Raw genomic sequence first — 17,335 nt, forward strand, 5'->3', positions numbered from 1 at the left:
CCTTCTCTATAAGGCTCATTGACTTGACACCACTAGGTCCTTCTCTATAAGGCTCATCGTCTTGACACCACTGAGTCCTTCTCTGTATGGCTCATCGTCTTGACACCACTGAGTCCTTCTCTACAAGGCTCATCATCTTGACACCACTAAGTCCTTCTCTCTAAGGCTCATCGTCTTGACACTACTAGGTCCTTCTCCATAAGGCTCATCGTGTTGACACCACTGAGTCCTTCTCTATAAGGCTCTTCTTCTTGACACCACTGAGTCCTTCTCTGTAAGGCTCATCGTCTTGACACCACTGAGTCCTTCTCTATAAGGTTCATCATCTTGACACCACTGAGTCTTTCTCTCTAAGGCTCATCATCTTGACACCACTAGGTCCTTCTCTATAAGGCTCATCATCTTGACACCACTAGGTCCTTCTCTATAAGGCTCATCGTCTTGACACCACTGAGTCCTTCTCTGTGAGGCTCATTGTCTTGACACCTCTGAGTCCTTCTCTGTGAGGCTCATCGTCTTGACACCTCTGAGTCCTTCTCTATGAGGCTCATTGTCTTGACACCCTTTGATGCCTGTTGCTGACGTCATTCTTCCCATTGCCTTCTGTCTGCATGACTTCGGTCTGTCTGGATTTGGTGCCCACTAGGACAGCCTGGTTGGAGCCAGCAGGGACGGTGGCCGTCCCATGATCTATCATAATGACTGCCGCAGAGATACCGTAAGTCGATTGGTGAAGAGCAGATCAATACTCCTTCATGACTTGGGAAAGCATGTGCCTTGTAGGTGCACCTCTTGTTTGTTTGCATAAACCATTGCCTTTTTTACTGTACTCGTGAACCTCTTAAATTTGCTGCTGACTTTGTATGTAAGTTGATAAGGCAATCTTAAATGCCAAAGGATGCGAGGTATAACTTTAGTTTGTGTGGTTGATATGGGAGAACCTGTGCCTGTTTTTGTTTGCTTTTGTGTTTACTCTGTTGGTCGCCAAAATCAACAATATTATATTTCTGATTCTTCAGGTATGTTAACCAGCAGTTCGGCGTCCGGGACACAGGCATGTTTATCTGGGGGATAAGGGCTTGACACCCATTAAAGTGCTGCAACTGTCGAAACTCAGCTGTTTTCAGGAGCCACATTCAGTGGTTGGGTGGTGTGGGGTTGGCTTCTCTGCTCATCTTGATATTGGACGCATGAGGCATGACCCCGCCTCCCGTCTCACCTGTTATTAGATATCAGTATCACTGTCCCCTGAGGTCCTACTGGTGACAACTTGATAACCTAGGGAAAAATGGTGTCTTAACAGAGCAATCCCTCCTCTGAAACAGACGCCTGCATGCATGGCCCTGTTTATCTTCATTTTAGAGCCACTAGGCTTACTTTATTGATTCAAATCAGACACCGTCACTCATTTACTCTGCCTCTAATAACACATCTTCATATGCAATCAGACACAGTCAAATCAAAATCAAACTTTGTTTCACATTAAAAATGCATAAAAGTGCATACCATTTCATTCCTTGTGTCTTTACAATAGTTGAGTAACCACGCAATTTCTAAAACAATAAAAAAAATATAAAACCAAATTTACAACAATTAATTCCGATTCAAATTTACAAACGTTCTATAAAACCTTCTTAAAAACCCTATACAGTGTGAGGCACCCAGACATCATTGACATTTGAAATAAATTCCGATATACACCCTTTTACATAAAAGGAGAGTGTGCTATAATGATGGGTAAGCTGGTGAGCCAAAGACAGCCATCAATTCACAAAGCGTTAAATACATAAAGTAATCTATACACTTATCCATGGGCTATACGTTAACTGTGTCTCACTAAGCTACCATTGTAGTGGCAGCCCTTCTAGTCTTTACAGCAGCCGGTAACAAGCATTACAAATGCAATAGGTCTCGCCTTTATTCAAGTTAAAGCCATTTGCTTTGCTGTACAATACCATTAGCAAAGCAAATGGCTTTAACTTAATCAAAGGCGAGACCTATTGCATTTTCAATCCTTTGTGTTTAGATCTGATGTGATAGCCGGATGCCCTCTACTCTTCATGTTTTTCCTTCTCTGCCTCACCAAGATCCTACACTGCTCATGCTTGCTTCCTCCATACCCTGCGCTCCTCATCTCCTTCCCAGCTTCACTTTGCTCCTCTCCTCTGCACAAGCTGTTAGCTGCTTGTGGTAGTTTTTGTTAGTTGCTGAGAGGCAGCTGCCTAAGTTATGGTTATCGCAAGAGCTGAGTATATTGAGCTGTCTGTGACTTTCCTCTTGAAAGCTCAGTGAGTGTAATGGAAAGAAATTCATTGCAATCATTCTGGGTGCTTGTTTCGGTTTCCCTTTAGCAGCACATGTATGGACGTTTTTCTTTTAGTAAAGTTGTTGGCATTTTAAAACACCTTCATACCCCTAACGAAACAAACATAAGGAGATGATGGACGGAGCGCTGAAACTTTTCAGACACTCACCCACAGTCACAGAACTGGGTTGAATCCATCCTTTAGCTCACTTCGCCACCCCAGTTCAGACACAGTTATATGCAAATCAGTCTTGACCCTGTGCCTCATGGGAACAGTCCAGACCGAACTGCCAAGCCATGTCTTCCCTGGACCAGAAACAAGCATCCTGGGACGGTTTCTGGCTAATCAGCCTTCATCAGCCAGGCTAGCTTGAATCCGGTGGTAAAGTGAGCAAGGGACCCACGTCTGAGCATACCCTGCCAACTTAGGGCGAATAAAGCGATACCAAAGAGGATGATGGACGGAGTTTTGAAACTTTCTGTGACTAGGGGTGAGTGTCTGAAAAGTTTCAGCGCTCCGTCCATCATCTCCTCGTGTTTGCTTTGTTCGTCCTAAGTTGGCAGTGTATGCCCAGACGTGGTCTCTTGCTCATTTTGCCACTGTATTCAAGCTAGCCTGGCTGATGGAAGGCATTTGCTCTTTTTAGGGTTAGCTGCGCGGTTCTAACGGGTCTCATTGGGCATAATTGTCCTTGGAGCTCTGAAAGGAAACCCCTCTACTATCTAATAGTCATTCTCCAATTGTGCCTTTATTTTTAAATGAGGTCCTCAAAGCAAGGAGTGTTAGGCAGTTTGATAATGAAACTGGAACTGGAACACAACAGCCTAAAATACTTTGTGTTGAGGATAAAAAACCTCCCAGGAATGAAAGCTTCAGGTACAGGTAGATATATTATGAATTTTATCAGAGCTTTGCTTTTTACTATCCATGGATGCATCTTTGTAATTTTAGTGAAATTATTCAGGACTTGAACAGTACAGTAAATGTAAAGTTGTGCATCTGCAGCCATCTGTTGCTAAAGAATTGAATTTCAGGTTCCAAGGAAAATTTTGATTTGTATCATTAGTTCTGAGCTTGTCTTTAATGATACGTGTTTTATATGGTGGCCAGGGTTAGCTAGAGGCAAATGTTCTTTTTGAAATTGGCACATGATTGAAATAATAACAACATGCTAACCATCACACCAGCCTGCCAAGGACAGACATATTATCTTTGCTTGTTTTGCTTTTGTGTCTTGGGACCACCAGGCTTTCCTCGTAGTTCTAAATAAAGGGTGGAATACGTTTATAATCAGTGCTCTGACAAATTGCTTAGTTTTTCCAAAGTTGACTTTCCTAAATAGAAATGAGCATTGCTTGGAGCTTAGATAATGTCTTCTATAATGAGTCCCTGAGCAGAATTAGCCACATAGTGTTTCTTTTAAGGGATTGATTAACACCTTCCTCATTATCTTTGCTTCCGGGACTGGCTTAGATGGCCTATAGGATAGTCCAAATGTCTCTGTGTTTGGAATCCATTCTTGCGCTAGGTTTACCACTTTTCAGAGTTACCGGTCAGTAGCTTTGTTTTTATCTTTGATATTTTTGATGTTGGTAAGCTTGTGTTTAATTTCTTGAATTTGTTTGAGTGATTGCAATCTCTTCAAAATGTTAATGTTGTCTACCAAATCAGATTTAAACTCAACTTGTTTTCTAAGGAGAGCGAGGTCAGGAACAAACATAGATAAGTCAAACAAAACTTTACAGGCCTTTTACTCTAGGCAAATTATTTAGTTCTCACTTAACCTGATAAAGTCTATGAAACCACGACAATCATAAATACAGGGCGCTAGCTATCGAGTCTTGCTACAATTGGCTCACTTTACCACAATCCAAATGGAAATTACCCCCAAAGCAGATATAGCATCCATAAATTCCTTATTGGAGAAAGCAAGGCCATCGTCTGAATGAAAGGTATGAACTGCTTTCATTTCTACAAGGCACTGCAAGTATTTTATGACTGCTCCAACAAGGACAGTCTTGTGCTGCCACAACCATAGAAACCAAGAGCAAGAATCAAGCCCAATATGTAGTTATTATACTTGGCTGCTGGCAGTGGGCCAAAATGGATTAGGAAATGACACCCAAGGCATATTGATTTATTTATAAAGCACAAGCTAATACCCAAAAGTGTCTAGATGCTGGAAACTGGATATCATGATGGGAGTAGGTGCTGGACTTACCACAGGAGAGTAATTTTGTGGCATTCGTAAGTAATCATGGCCACCACTATCATTGCTGTGGCACTGTAGTACTGATAATAGAATGTGCAGAAGCTAATCCTTCGCAAGCTGCTCTGAATTTATCAAAGCTAGCTTTTATTACTAGTTGTGTTCTTACTAACACTCCTGGTATGGTTTACATGGGCACTGTATCTTTGATAAAAGTATACGTATACCTAGAAAGGAAACCATCAGGGGGCTTTCGCCTTTTAATGTTGCCTCGGTTACCATCAATGTGTTTTGTGATCCAGTTACATTAGCAACTGTGCAGGTTTGATCCATTCTTTGCACTAAAGAGAGCTGCACTGTTCCATTTAGCATGGATTCTGTCACTTTTGTGACATTTTGCCTCTAAGGAGAGAACACCCAGTTTCATAGTCCACTCATCAAAATATGGTTTAGTGAGAAAGTTATGAATCTTGAAACAATACCTTTCTCTGCTTAATTGCCAGCATGTGATAGAGGTGGGCTTGGATCCTCGGCCAAAACAAACTGAGCCTTTTGTCTGTCACCCACACCTAAACATTATGCCCCAAGTACCAAAGACATAGCATTAACCTGTGATGTGAAATGAGAGAGCTAAAGACATACCCATCCAGTTGCTATTTTGTCAGTCAGAAATTAGAAAACATAGGATCAATCTTGGCTTTCCTGCTTGGCCAAATTGTATTACCCCAGGCAATTGTTTAATTTCACTTTTGCTCCTTTTACTTCATTATCCCACATATCAGAGCAACTTGAAATTCATGAGTTCAGGATGAACACTGTACAAAACATCTTTGTTTGATTTAATAAATGATATTTTTACCATGTATAATAACAACACAGGTCACATAGAAGGTGCACAAGACAACTGTCTAGACTCTTGATTTTATAATGGTATTGTCGTCAGTGTGGGGAAGGCATGAGATATTTTCTAAGATGAAATTTGGGAACTATCCCTTTTAATAAATGCCTCTCAATGCAGTGATACAATCTGATGCATTTAAGTGAAAGTTTGGGCTATCGAGCAAGAAAAGAACTCTAGGAAGTGTGTCCTTATGTCAAATTGCCTCATTTGATAGACATCTATGGACATTAGACCCTCGTCTGGCCATGCAATTAATAGTTAGTACCCACTACCACTACGTATCAGACCGGCTCCCTCCCTGAAAGTGATGAAATTAGAGTTCAAGAAGGACTCTAAACGAAGTTCATCATTTCATCTTTTTCTAAGGCTGACCCTTTGCTTATAATAATTAAGCACTTGTCGAGCGCCTGGCTACCCTCGGGCATCCCCGTGCTAGGCTGGGCTATTTTCCTCTGTTCTCATCCCAGTATACACTTTCCAGGAGGTATGTTGTAAGCATGCTCAGAGTTTAGAGTTTCCAAAGGGCAAAGTGTCAGATAGTCTCCACTTTATTACATGCAGAGAGCAGCACATTATGCATTACTTTCCGTGCCTTATTCTTACGCCCGCCGAGTTAAATGCAGTCACAAAAAGACTGCGTTTCCCAGAACCGGTTGGAACGCTTGATTACAGAAGACTAAACCGGGCGCCTTATCATGGCTCTCTGGATCTCATTCAAGCCTCCCATGCTTGCAGCCGGCCCTGGCTCTCTGGATCTCATTCAAGCCTCCCATGCTTGCAGCCGGCCCTGGCTCTCTGGATCTCATTCAAGCCTCCCATGCTTGCAGCCGGCCCTGGCTCTCTGGATCTCATTCAAGCCTCCCATGCTTGCAGCCGGCCCTGGCTCTCTGGATCTCATTCAAGCCTCCCATGCTTGCAGCCGGCCCTGGCTCTCTGGATCTCATTCAAGCCTCCCATGCTTGCAGCCGGCCCCGGCTCTCTGGATCTCATTCAAGCCTCCCATGCTTGCAGCCAGCCCTGGCTCTCTGGATCTCATTCAAGCCTCCCATGCTTGCAGCCAGCCCTGGCTCTCTGGATCTCATTCAAGCCTCCCATGCTTGCAGCCAGCCCTGGCTCTCTGGATCTCATTCAAGCCTCCCATGCTTGCAGCCGGCCCCGGCTCTCTGGATCTCATTCAAGCCTCCCATGCTTGCAGCCGGCCCCGGCTCTCTGGACCTCATTCAAGCCTCCCATGCTTGCAGCCGGCCCTGGCTCTCTGGATCTCATTCAAGCCTCCCATGCTTGCAGCCGGCCCTGGCTCTCTGGATCTCATTCAAGCCTCCCATGCTTGCAGCCGGCCCTGGCTCTCTGGATCTCATTCAAGCCTCCCATGCTTGCAGCCGGCCCTGGCTCTCTGGATCTCATTCAAGCCTCCCATGCTTGCAGCCGGCCCTGGCTCTCTGGATCTCATTCAAGCCTCCCATGCTTGCAGCCGGCCCTGGCTCTCTGGATCTCATTCAAGCCTCCCATGCTTGCAGCCAGCCCTGGCTCTCTGGATCTCATTCAAGCCTCCCATGCTTGCAGCCGGCCCTGGCTCTCTGGATCTCATTTAAGCCTTCCATGCTTGCAGCCGGCCCTGGCTCTCTGGACCTCATTCAAGCCTCCCATGCTTGCAGCCGGCCCCGGCTCTCTGGACCTCATTCAAGCCTCCCATGCTTGCAGCCGGCCCCGGCTCTCTGGACCTCATTCAAGCCTCCCATGCTTGCAGCCGGCCCCGGCTCTCTGGATCTCATTCAAGCCTCCCATGCTTGCAGCCGGCCCCGGCTCTCTGGATCTCATTCAAGCCTCCCATGCTTGCAGCCGGCCCTGGCTCTCTGGATCTCATTCAAGCCTCCCATGCTTGCAGCCGGCCCCGGCTCTCTGGACCTCATTCAAGCCTCCCATGCTTGCAGCCGGCCCTGGCTCTCTGGATCTCATTCAAGCCTCCCATGCTTGCAGCCGGCCCTGGCTCTCTGGATCTCATTCAAGCCTCCCATGCTTGCAGCCGGCCCTGGCTCTCTAGATCTCATTCAAGCCTCCCATGCTTGTAGCCGGCCCTGGCTCTCTGGATCTCATTCAAGCCTCCCATGCTTGCAGCCAGCCCTACTCGCTGATGGTGCCCATTGGGAACAACATTTAAAATAATCAATCGAGTAAAGAGCTTCAGTCACTGGAAACATCCGAGTGAAACAGAAGCAACATCGACTCTTAACAGTTCATAAGCATCGGTGACAGGAGCTGAGCAAAGAAGCGAACAGAAACACAACAGGGGTGGCATTATAACTCCAACTCACAGCTGCACTGAGAGGATACTGTCTTTAACTTTCTGACACTTAAAAGACATCGGACACACGTCCACCATGCGCCTGATTTAGAGTTTGGCAGGAGGGTTACTAGGTCACAAAACATGACAGATATCCCATCCGTCTTATTACAAGTGCATGCTATCCTGGGGCGGTTGTAATAAGGTGAGCAGATGGGATATCTGTCACATCTGTGAAGGAGTTACCTGTCCGAGAGGCAGGTGTAGAAGGAGAGGAGTTGAAAAAGGAGTCAGAACTTGATATTGTGGACTGATGGCAAAATATCCCTCAGATCTCTGGTGGGAACGCCCTGAGAGCCGGAGTGATTTTAGGATGCTTTTGTCTCCGAAGCTTATGTTGTGAGACACCTGGGCCCTCACCTGGATCACCCCCTTGAGGCAGGCAGTCTCCAGATGTTGTGCTGTATGAGGCTTTGCTGCTCTCAGGTGAATGGTCAAGTGGTAACACCCACTCAGCAAGCGCCCATGTGAGGCTGCAGGAAGAGGATTCATTGAAAACCAATACTCCGCCCAGTGCAGAGGGAAGCAGACCCAGAAAGGAACATGCACCTGATGGAGCAAGGATTCGCACGTATAGCGCCTTGCTCGTATGCAAAACCCTTGTCTAGATTGCATAATAATATTAACACCATTGTTCGTCATTTGTAAAGTGTTTTCCCCTACACGCGGGTGTCCCTAGGATGCTTGCTTGTTTGTCTTTTCACGTACTAACGAAGCTTGCACTGAAAATGGCTGCTTTGCCGCAATTCAGTCTGCGCATGCGTCGGTCATACCCATGTGATGTGACGCACTCGCATTCTGGAGGGATTCTGTGCTCATGCGCATTGATGCTGAATATGGCCGCTTGTCTCTCACCACGCTCTCTGCTTACTGCAGCAGCTTTCAGCCTATCTATTCTTTCGCATTAATCCTTAATGCTATAGTTATTATAAAGTAAGGGTTGGTTATCTCGTATCATGGTATACAGTGCGATCATTTTTATGTATGATTCTAATTTGTTTTCGCTTACTTTTCATGTACCGCGTCTTTGTGGGCTGGGTAATCATGAGCGGAGCCATGCTTGAGGTTCTGCTGGGCACCGTCACGTGACCAGAGAAAGTTCCAACTGCGCAGAAGCTAAACCTAGCCAGCTGGCACCTGAAGCACAATGCGCCTGGGAACATCGCTGGGAATACGGCGCCTTACCTTGAAAGAAGCAATACTGTTGCTACCTATTGTAAAACTGTCCTGTACTGCTGTATTCTATGCATGGGAACGTGAGCCTGGGGGGCGGGTATGAAAATTGAATAATTATGATGGGAACGTTGAATTTAGGAGGTGGTAAAGACCACACCACCTCTCCTGACCAATCACAATGTGGGAAACTGTCACTTGCAACATTAGGGGGTGGTCTGAGGGTCCCCAAAATTGTATAATTACCCTAGTTTAGCTTAGGAAAATTGTCCGACTTGTCCGAGTAGCAGACCTGTCACTGACCCTACGATCTCAATAGGTGCTCAATCCTGAAAGTGCTGCGGAGCACTCTGTCCATACTTTCCACAAGCTCCCAAGGGGTGGAAAATCCTAAGTGCTGGCGAAGCACTTTGCTGGGGAATTCGAAAATCCAATCGGGGTTTCTGGCGGATTACTTGCAGGAGGGGGTAACGCAGGCGTTGCTGTCCGAAGCTGTGGGTGTTGGTCGTACCCTGGGAGGCCCAGTCCTAGATCCGAACCTGAGGGGTATCCTGTCCTTATTCTCCGTGAGCTGTACCTGCTCACAGTCTGGCATTCCTTTCTGAGGGTCCCTGTCCCCGTCTTCCCAACTGACCCGTGGCCAGGGTTGGTCTTCAATCTGAATTAGGTAAATATAGATTGTGGGTTTGCGTATCTCTTTCTCTCTCTCTCTCTCGTCTGATCTGTTAAAGCATTTTACCTGTGTTATTGCCTTATTGCCATTGAACTTATATGTGCCTGAATTTTAGTTGGTTCCTTCTCTCCCCCTCTCCTTTAGAAATTCATTGATTTCATAAACTATAGCATGTTCCCGTTTTCCCTTTTCCTTTAGTGGATTGCAGTGAAAGTAGCAAGAATAGCCCAAACTCTTAGGTTAAGTACATGTTCTAGGTCCCATCCCATTCCTATGTTCTAGTATAACATTGCAGTGAATAGTATGTGCTAAAACTTCTCCCTGTAGTTTCCCATATATTCTAAATGGTCATATTTTTGGTGCAAGGTTACCTTTTGGTACTGATTTTGATGTTTGATATATTACTCTGTGTATCGCTTATTATTTTGGCTTCTTCACTTTGAATTCTTATATAAAAAACTCGAACTTAATCAGGTGTCTGTGGTCATTTTACAAAAACTGTGGAAAGTATGTTACGGATTTTAAGGTGTATTGGATGTTAGGCCTGTCTACTTTTCCTTAACAGCTCCAGGTCCGTCAAAGAATTGCGCCTGTGGTAAGTCGGGTGCATGGTAAGCAGAGGTAAAACCAAACCTGATTACTCCTAGCAGCGTGCAGGAGGAGAAATCCTCACCCAGTTTTTCACCCAAACGAAATTTATGAGTTCTTCACGCCAAGGGCCCAGTGCGTGTTAGAGAATTGGTATCCCGGGTGACCTGGGGAAAACTGCGCGCTCTAGCAGTAATTTCTGGCTAGCAGAGGATGGTTTGGACTAGTTAGATTAGGTAGACAGGATAGTCATAAACAAACCGTGAATACGAAAACGTGCTGCTGATTGTTACTGTATTTTTACAATATTTTTGAAATGTGTTTTTATATGTAAATGTTCATGAAGTTGTATTTCTGTTATAAATGCTGCATGTTGAATTAACCCAGAATTGTTTGTAAATGTTCAGTGTAGTCTGAATCCCCGGGGAAGTATTTTAGCTAACGGTGAGTAGAATCCGGTTAGCTGTTGAAGTCACTAAGTTTGAATCATTAGTGCAGGGTTAAAGGAGTAACTGGAAGCACTAATTAGGACCTTTGTTTCTGGAGTGAATGATAGCTACGAGCCCATTATAAAACTTTCATTGCGATATCACCTAGTAAGGGTCGCATACGGAAGGAGTAGTAGGGTCTCCGAGGCTTGTCTGGTAAGTAAAATAGTTCGCTGGTGAAATCCTGGCTCAGTACATATCCCCGACTAAGGTGGATGAGTCAGAAGAATAACGGGTTCTATGTTACTAGTGTGTAGGGACAGGCAAAGAAGTCTATCCAGAGTGAATGAAAAGTAGACAGAAGTGGTTTACTAGTAGCGAAAGAAAAGTCTTTTCTCTCTTTAGAACACTCAGACATAGTGGCAAACGTTGTGTATTGTTAACTAAAACGTGCACTCGCACTTTAGAGAGAGTAAAAAGTTTCCGTTACCTTGTGAAGGCGGGAGTCAGCCGGAGAGCTGCTCTGACGTCACTCCGTGCCGCGCTGGTATTGGTCAGGACAGCGGGCGTGTAGCGGAGCTGAATTTGTGAAGGAGGGGTGAGTGCCGGAGCGTGAGGCTCTGTCTTGTGAAAAGGCCGCGCACCCATTGGTTAGCCGCGTTTGTATTCTCTGAACTGATTGGGTGGTGCGAAATAAAATTCGCGCTAGCATTGGAAGCTCAAAGGTAAACAAAATTGAACAAGCCGAGTTCAAAGAGGGTCCCGAAGATTATATGTGGTATCCAGACTTTATACCGAATCCAAAGTACCTAGGATTTTATAAGGATCAGCTTATACGAGGTAGACCGCACATGATGTATGGAATAAAGAGAAAACTGTCATTTTCCGACAAAGTAAAGAATTTTTTCAAACCCGACAAGCCTATTAGAACGAGAGAAGGCGTACTCATTCCCCCGCCAAATACCCCTGCCTCCTTTATGATGTTTGATAAAGGGTATCACACTTGTATCTGGCTAGAAAATTGGGCAAAGTATACTGTAGATGACGGAGTCCTGGCATTCCCTGTTGAAGGTACATTTAATGGTCGGATCCTGTTTAACTTAAGGACCCGCATGAATGAGTTACACCCTAGACCTAGGCTGACCCAGTACGAAGCTTTGGAGGAATGGGAGATTGAGGCTGCAGAGCGAGATAAACCCCGAATGGATAAAGGAGTGAGTAGGTGGTATCCCAGACTTCCAACGCCAACCAAAGAGCAGAAAATGAAACAGTGGAGGCAGTCTATGTTAACTGAAGGACTGTTTCCCATGATGGGAGTATTAGAAGAGAAAAGAGGAAAATGTAAAGCAAAAACCCATCACCTAGCACCTATGGGGGATGTAGAAGATGAACACCTGGAAGACTTGTTAATGAAAGATCCACCTCCCTATGTGGCAGAATCAGATTCGGTGCATTCTCAGAGTTCTGTTACCAATTACCCCCGAAGTAGGAGGGAAAGTGATACAGACAGGACAGCTGCAAGCAGTAAACATAGTGGAAGGGATGAGTTTTGCAGACCTAAGTCCACAGTCCCGAATTATCAGCCATTCGGGGAAAGTCCTCCTCGATTGGTTGCCCCGACTGCCCCGAGTATTTATCCCTCCTTAGTACCCCAGGTATTACATGGCAATACTGCTGAAAGGGGTTTGCAGGACAAGGAGAGAGAAGTCCTCTGTAAACAACGAGAGGATTTAGCCAGAACCATTGCACAGATGCATCCCCATCCTGAGGCCCTGACCATTCCGGTAACTATTGGTCCAGCTATCCCAATGTATAAAAATGACTTGATTAGTCCCCTTCCTCCTGTCATCACCCCAATACTGCCCACTCCTAGCTTCCAGACCCCGAGGAAAGAAGTGTTCATAGATGAGGATCAGGAAAGTGAGTGTGAATCTGGAAGTTTAATGGATTTGCCCATAAGGGAGTCGAGGGCTAGTGTAGTAGGGACTAGAAGTCAGCCTAGACAAAAGGAAGTGGTGATCGAAAGTGCATCTGGAATTAGGAACGCCTCTTTAGTTTCCCCTGAAGAATTAGACAGGTGGACAAAGGAGATAGAGAAAGAGACCACTTCTCAACCTAAAACATTGGAAATATATAAATTAAGAATAGAAATAGAAGAAATGATGGCTGGGAACGTGGGAGTTGAGCGCTTGAGCTCGTATACTGAAGAAGAGTTACTATTCATCAGTAAAAATCTTACCCGGAGTGCTAGGGTGCTCCACGAAAAGATAATGGATGCCGCCACAGAAATGGGAGTTGATGTTAGTCGCTCCAAAATTCTTCAGAAACCTTACAGAGTGGACTTTTCAGACAAGGACTTAGAAAGCCTGAATGTGATGGGGAAACAGATCCAAGTGAAGGAATTGTTGAAACTCCTGCAGAAATGGGGCGAAGTGGGGAAGTGGAGAACAAGGTGGGCAAAGAAAAAGGAAGGCAGCAGGGCTGGGTCAGTAACTTCGGAACTTGTGTTAAAGGAAGTAACCCCAACCGAAAAATTGTGTCCCATGAGGGAGGTCCCGGGAGGAAAGTATGTCCATGTCCCTTGGTCCAGACAAGACATTGTGTCATTTACAAATGACTTCCCGAAATTACGTGAGAAACCAGTTGACTGGTACCGACAGGTAGAGCGGTTCATAAAAGTTCAGAAATGCCTGTTGAAAGACCTGGATGGGTTTTTCGATATTGTGGTCCCTGTGGATCTGTGGACGGAGTGTAAGATAGAAATTGATTGGCCTAATGATGAATATCCCAGAGACGAGAGAACGGGAGCCCCTTCACCGGATGTAATGAGGAAATATGACCAGGTCATACAGTATCTAAAGAAAAAGGTGCCAGCCAAAGAGACAGATTGGACCCGAATAGATAGAACCACCCAAGAGCGTGACGAGACAGTGCATTCATTTTACGAAAGGTTACTACAGGTATTCAAAACCTACAGTGGTATTGATAATGTAGACATGAAAGATATGACTCACTTCAGTTACAGATTTGTGTTAGGGTTGAGGCCTGAAATATCACAGTGGATTCGAGATAATAAAATCAGTTGGCAGGGAAAGCCCATAGATGATGTCCTGAAATATGCAAAATACTGTGAAGATGAAATTGAAAATAAAAAGAAAGCCCTCCAGGAGAAAGTGATGTGGGCACAGGTGAAATTAGCCGAACAGCAAGAAAAACAGTTAAGTAAAATAACTTCTGATAATAATGTTCCGAATAACAGTTCTGGGGGGGGAGGAAAGCCCAGACCTAAAATGAGTCGTGAGGAGGCCATGAAAAAGTTTCCGTGCCATGGGTGCGGCCAGATGGGGCATTGGAGAGACGAGTGTCCACACCTACAGGCTGGTAATGCCCCTGTAAATGGTTTAAATCCACAGGTGCCGAAAGAGGGGACAAGAAAAACCCAGCAGCAGGTAAAATTACCTCCAGTACCTCGCGCTCCTAGACAGAATTTTAAGAGCCAGGGCCAGCAGAATGAGAGGGCGGAAGTATGGGAGGTTGAGAGTGAAAGAAATGCAGTCATCCCACAGTACTTGCTAAGTGATACCTTCCTCTGTGAAGATCAAGATTGACGGGGCCTGAGAGGGGAGGATGAGGAGTGCGTGCTTGGCGCCTCCTTGCCGGTAGACCAGACTGGACCATACATTGAAGGAAAGGTTGAAGGAAGAGATGTCACCTTTCTGTTGGACACTGGCGCTACCAGATCTACTGTAAGAACAGTGGATGTTCCTAACCTACCCCTCTCGGGAGAAGCGATCCAAGTAGTGGGCGTATCAAATCAGATAATAAGTACCCCTGTAACTGAACCAATGGAGATTTCCATAGGAAATTTCAAGGAAATGCACAGATTTGTGGTCTGTGATTCCAGTCCTGTAAACCTACTGGGACGTGATTTGCTGTGCAAAATGCGTTGTACCATTTTCTGCACACCAAATGGCGTTGAAATTCAGACCCCCGATGAAGATGGCCTGTACAAACTAATGTTAGTCAGACAAGATGCTGACATCAAGCCTTTGACAATTGAGGATTTACCTGAGGAACTCCAGCTAAGAGTAGTACCCGAAGTGTGGGATTTCACGGGAAAAGATGTAGGCCTGATGGCAAATGTGGACCCTGTTAAAATAACTATAAAAACAAATGCTGTATACCCCAAAACCAGACAGTACAAAATGAGTGCAGAAGTAAAGGCAGGAGTAGCGACTGAAATCACGAGGCTGCTAGAAGCAGAAATAATAGAAGAAGTGTTGAGCAGCCCTTGTAATTCGCCTATCATTGGGATCAAAAAGCCTAGTGGGAAGTATCGAGTGGTGCAAGATTTGCGCAAGGTAAACCAGATTGTTGTACCTTGCTGTCCTATTGTACCTAACCCTGCAGTGATACTTTACCAGATTCCTTGGAATGCAGAGTGGTTCACTGTCATCGATCTGTGCCACGCATTCTTTTCCATCCCATTGCACCCTGAAAGCAAATTCCTTTTCAGTTTTGAATTCAACAGTCATATCTATGTCTGGAATCGTGTCCCCCAGGGGTACACCGAAAGTCCATCGATTTTCAACCAGATACTGAAAAAGTGCCTTGAGTCCCTAGTACTGCCAAGAGAGTCCGTTTTGGTGCAGTACATAGATGACCTGTTAGTGGCATCTAAAACCCAGTCTGACTGTGTCACTGACACAATTGCCTTGCTGAATCACCTAGGAAAGGGAGGACATAAAGTGTCGCCTGACAAATTACAATTCTGTAAAAACTCAGTGAAATATCTGGGGCACCAGATAGAAAAGGGAATCAGGAAGGTCACTACCGAAAGGATCAAAATAATTAAGGCAATGGAACTGCCCACAACCCAGAAAGAGGTGAGAATGTTCTTGGGAGTTGTGGGTTACTGCAGGCAATGGATTGCAGGATTTGCGGCTCTAGCCCGACCCCTGATAAATATGACAAAGAAAGGAGTGGAAGACCCCGTCCACTGGGACAGTGAGAGCATGAATGCTTGGGTAACTCTGAGAAACTGTCTGTGTACCGCACCTGCATTGGGTATGCCTGAGTACAATAGACCCTTTGAACTGTTCTGTGACACCAGAGAAAATTGTGCTCTTTCAGTCCTGACCCAGGAGCACGGATCAGTCAGAAGGCCAGTCGCCTACTTTTCGGCCACCCTAGATCCAGTGGCGGCTGGACTGCCTGGCTGCTTAAAAGCCGTGGCTGCTACTTGCGTCAGTCTAGAACAGAGCGAGGGCATTGTCATGGGACATCCCGTCACTGTCTATGTTCCTCACTCTGTTGTCATCCTACTGACTAGAACTAGGACCCAGTACCTCACACCTAGTCGGCTGACTAAATATGAGAGAATTTTGATTGGTGCTGAGAATATAACTATCTCCCGGTGCAATGTCCTAAATCCTGCGACACTGTTACCTGTCCCTCTGGATGCAGAATCGGATGAGGGTGGGGAACATAATTGCATTGATCTGACTGAATATAGCACCAAGCCCCGTCCTGACATTCGTGAATTGGCACTACGGGACGGGGATAAAACAATGTTTGTGGATGGCTCGTGTTTGAGACATGAAAGTGGGAGTCTGAGTGCTGCCTATGCTGTGGTTACTCTGACAGGAGTCGTCGAGGCATCTTACATGCGCGAGGTGAAATCTGCACAAGTGGCGGAGCTTATCGCGTTAACTCGAGCATGCAAGAGGGGAAAAAACAAAAGAATTACTGTTTACACAGACAGTCAGTACTGTTTCGGGGTTGTTCATGACTTCGGCCAATTGTGGTTGCAAAGAGAATTCATGACTTCCTCTGGCACACCTATCCGAAATGGGAAAGTAGTGCATAACTTACTGGAAGCTATCCAATTACCCAAAGAATTGGCTGTGGTCAAGTGTGCGGCTCACAGGTCTGGAAATGACGATGTGACTGCCGGTAATAGGTACGCTGACCAAATTGCACAGTTTTGTGCCCGACACCAGATGTCCCTGCAAATTGCCCGGTGGGATGGAACCAGCTGCCAACTTATGTTGTTTGATAATGTGTCCACGTGGGAAGAATTAAGAGAGATACAACAAGCCACAGACAGGCAAGAAAAAGGCAGGTGGGCTGCAAAGGAATGCGAGTTGCGAGAAGATGGTGTGGTGGTAAATCCGGAGGGGGTGCCTGTACTGCCTGATAGCTTGATCGACCCCATGGTCAGAATGATACATGAGCCAACACATATGGGAAGAGATGCGATGTGTCGGGTGTTTGAACAAGTGTTCTGCAATTCAAAGTTCAGGGACCAGGCGGACAGGCTTTGCCAGAGGTGCCTAGTGTGTCAGCAATTCAATGCAGGAAAGAAGACTGTAGTGAAACAGAGTACTATTGGAAAGGCAGTAGGTCCCTTCGTAAGAATACAGGCAGACTTCATAACCATGCCCAGATGCAACGGATACAGATATGTTTTAGTCATAGTTTGTCTATTCTCTAGGTGGGTGGAAGCATATCCAGCTAAGAAAAATGACGCTATCACCACAGCCAAACTACTGCTCAGGGAGTTGATACCTAGGTATGGGATCCCAGAGACAATCGAAACGGACCAAGGTGGGCATTTTGCCAACGATGTCCTATTGGAACTCTGTAGGGCATTCAAAATGAAGCAAAGATTGCACTGCGCCTACCACCCAGAGGCTTCTGGGGTAGTGGAACAA

General features: G+C 45.6%; 1 protein-coding gene across 1 annotated transcript in view; it reads left to right on the forward strand.

Moving 5' to 3' along the window:
* The window catches only part of LOC147663641 (uncharacterized), a 225,493-nt gene that overhangs the window by 181,481 nt on the left and 26,677 nt on the right, over positions 1-17,335 (forward strand). The window lies entirely within an intron of this gene.

Source organism: Lissotriton vulgaris, unplaced genomic scaffold (assembly GCF_964263255.1).
Source record: "Lissotriton vulgaris unplaced genomic scaffold, aLisVul1.2 SCAFFOLD_2100, whole genome shotgun sequence".
In the NCBI taxonomy this organism is placed as follows: domain Eukaryota; kingdom Metazoa; phylum Chordata; class Amphibia; order Caudata; family Salamandridae; genus Lissotriton; species Lissotriton vulgaris.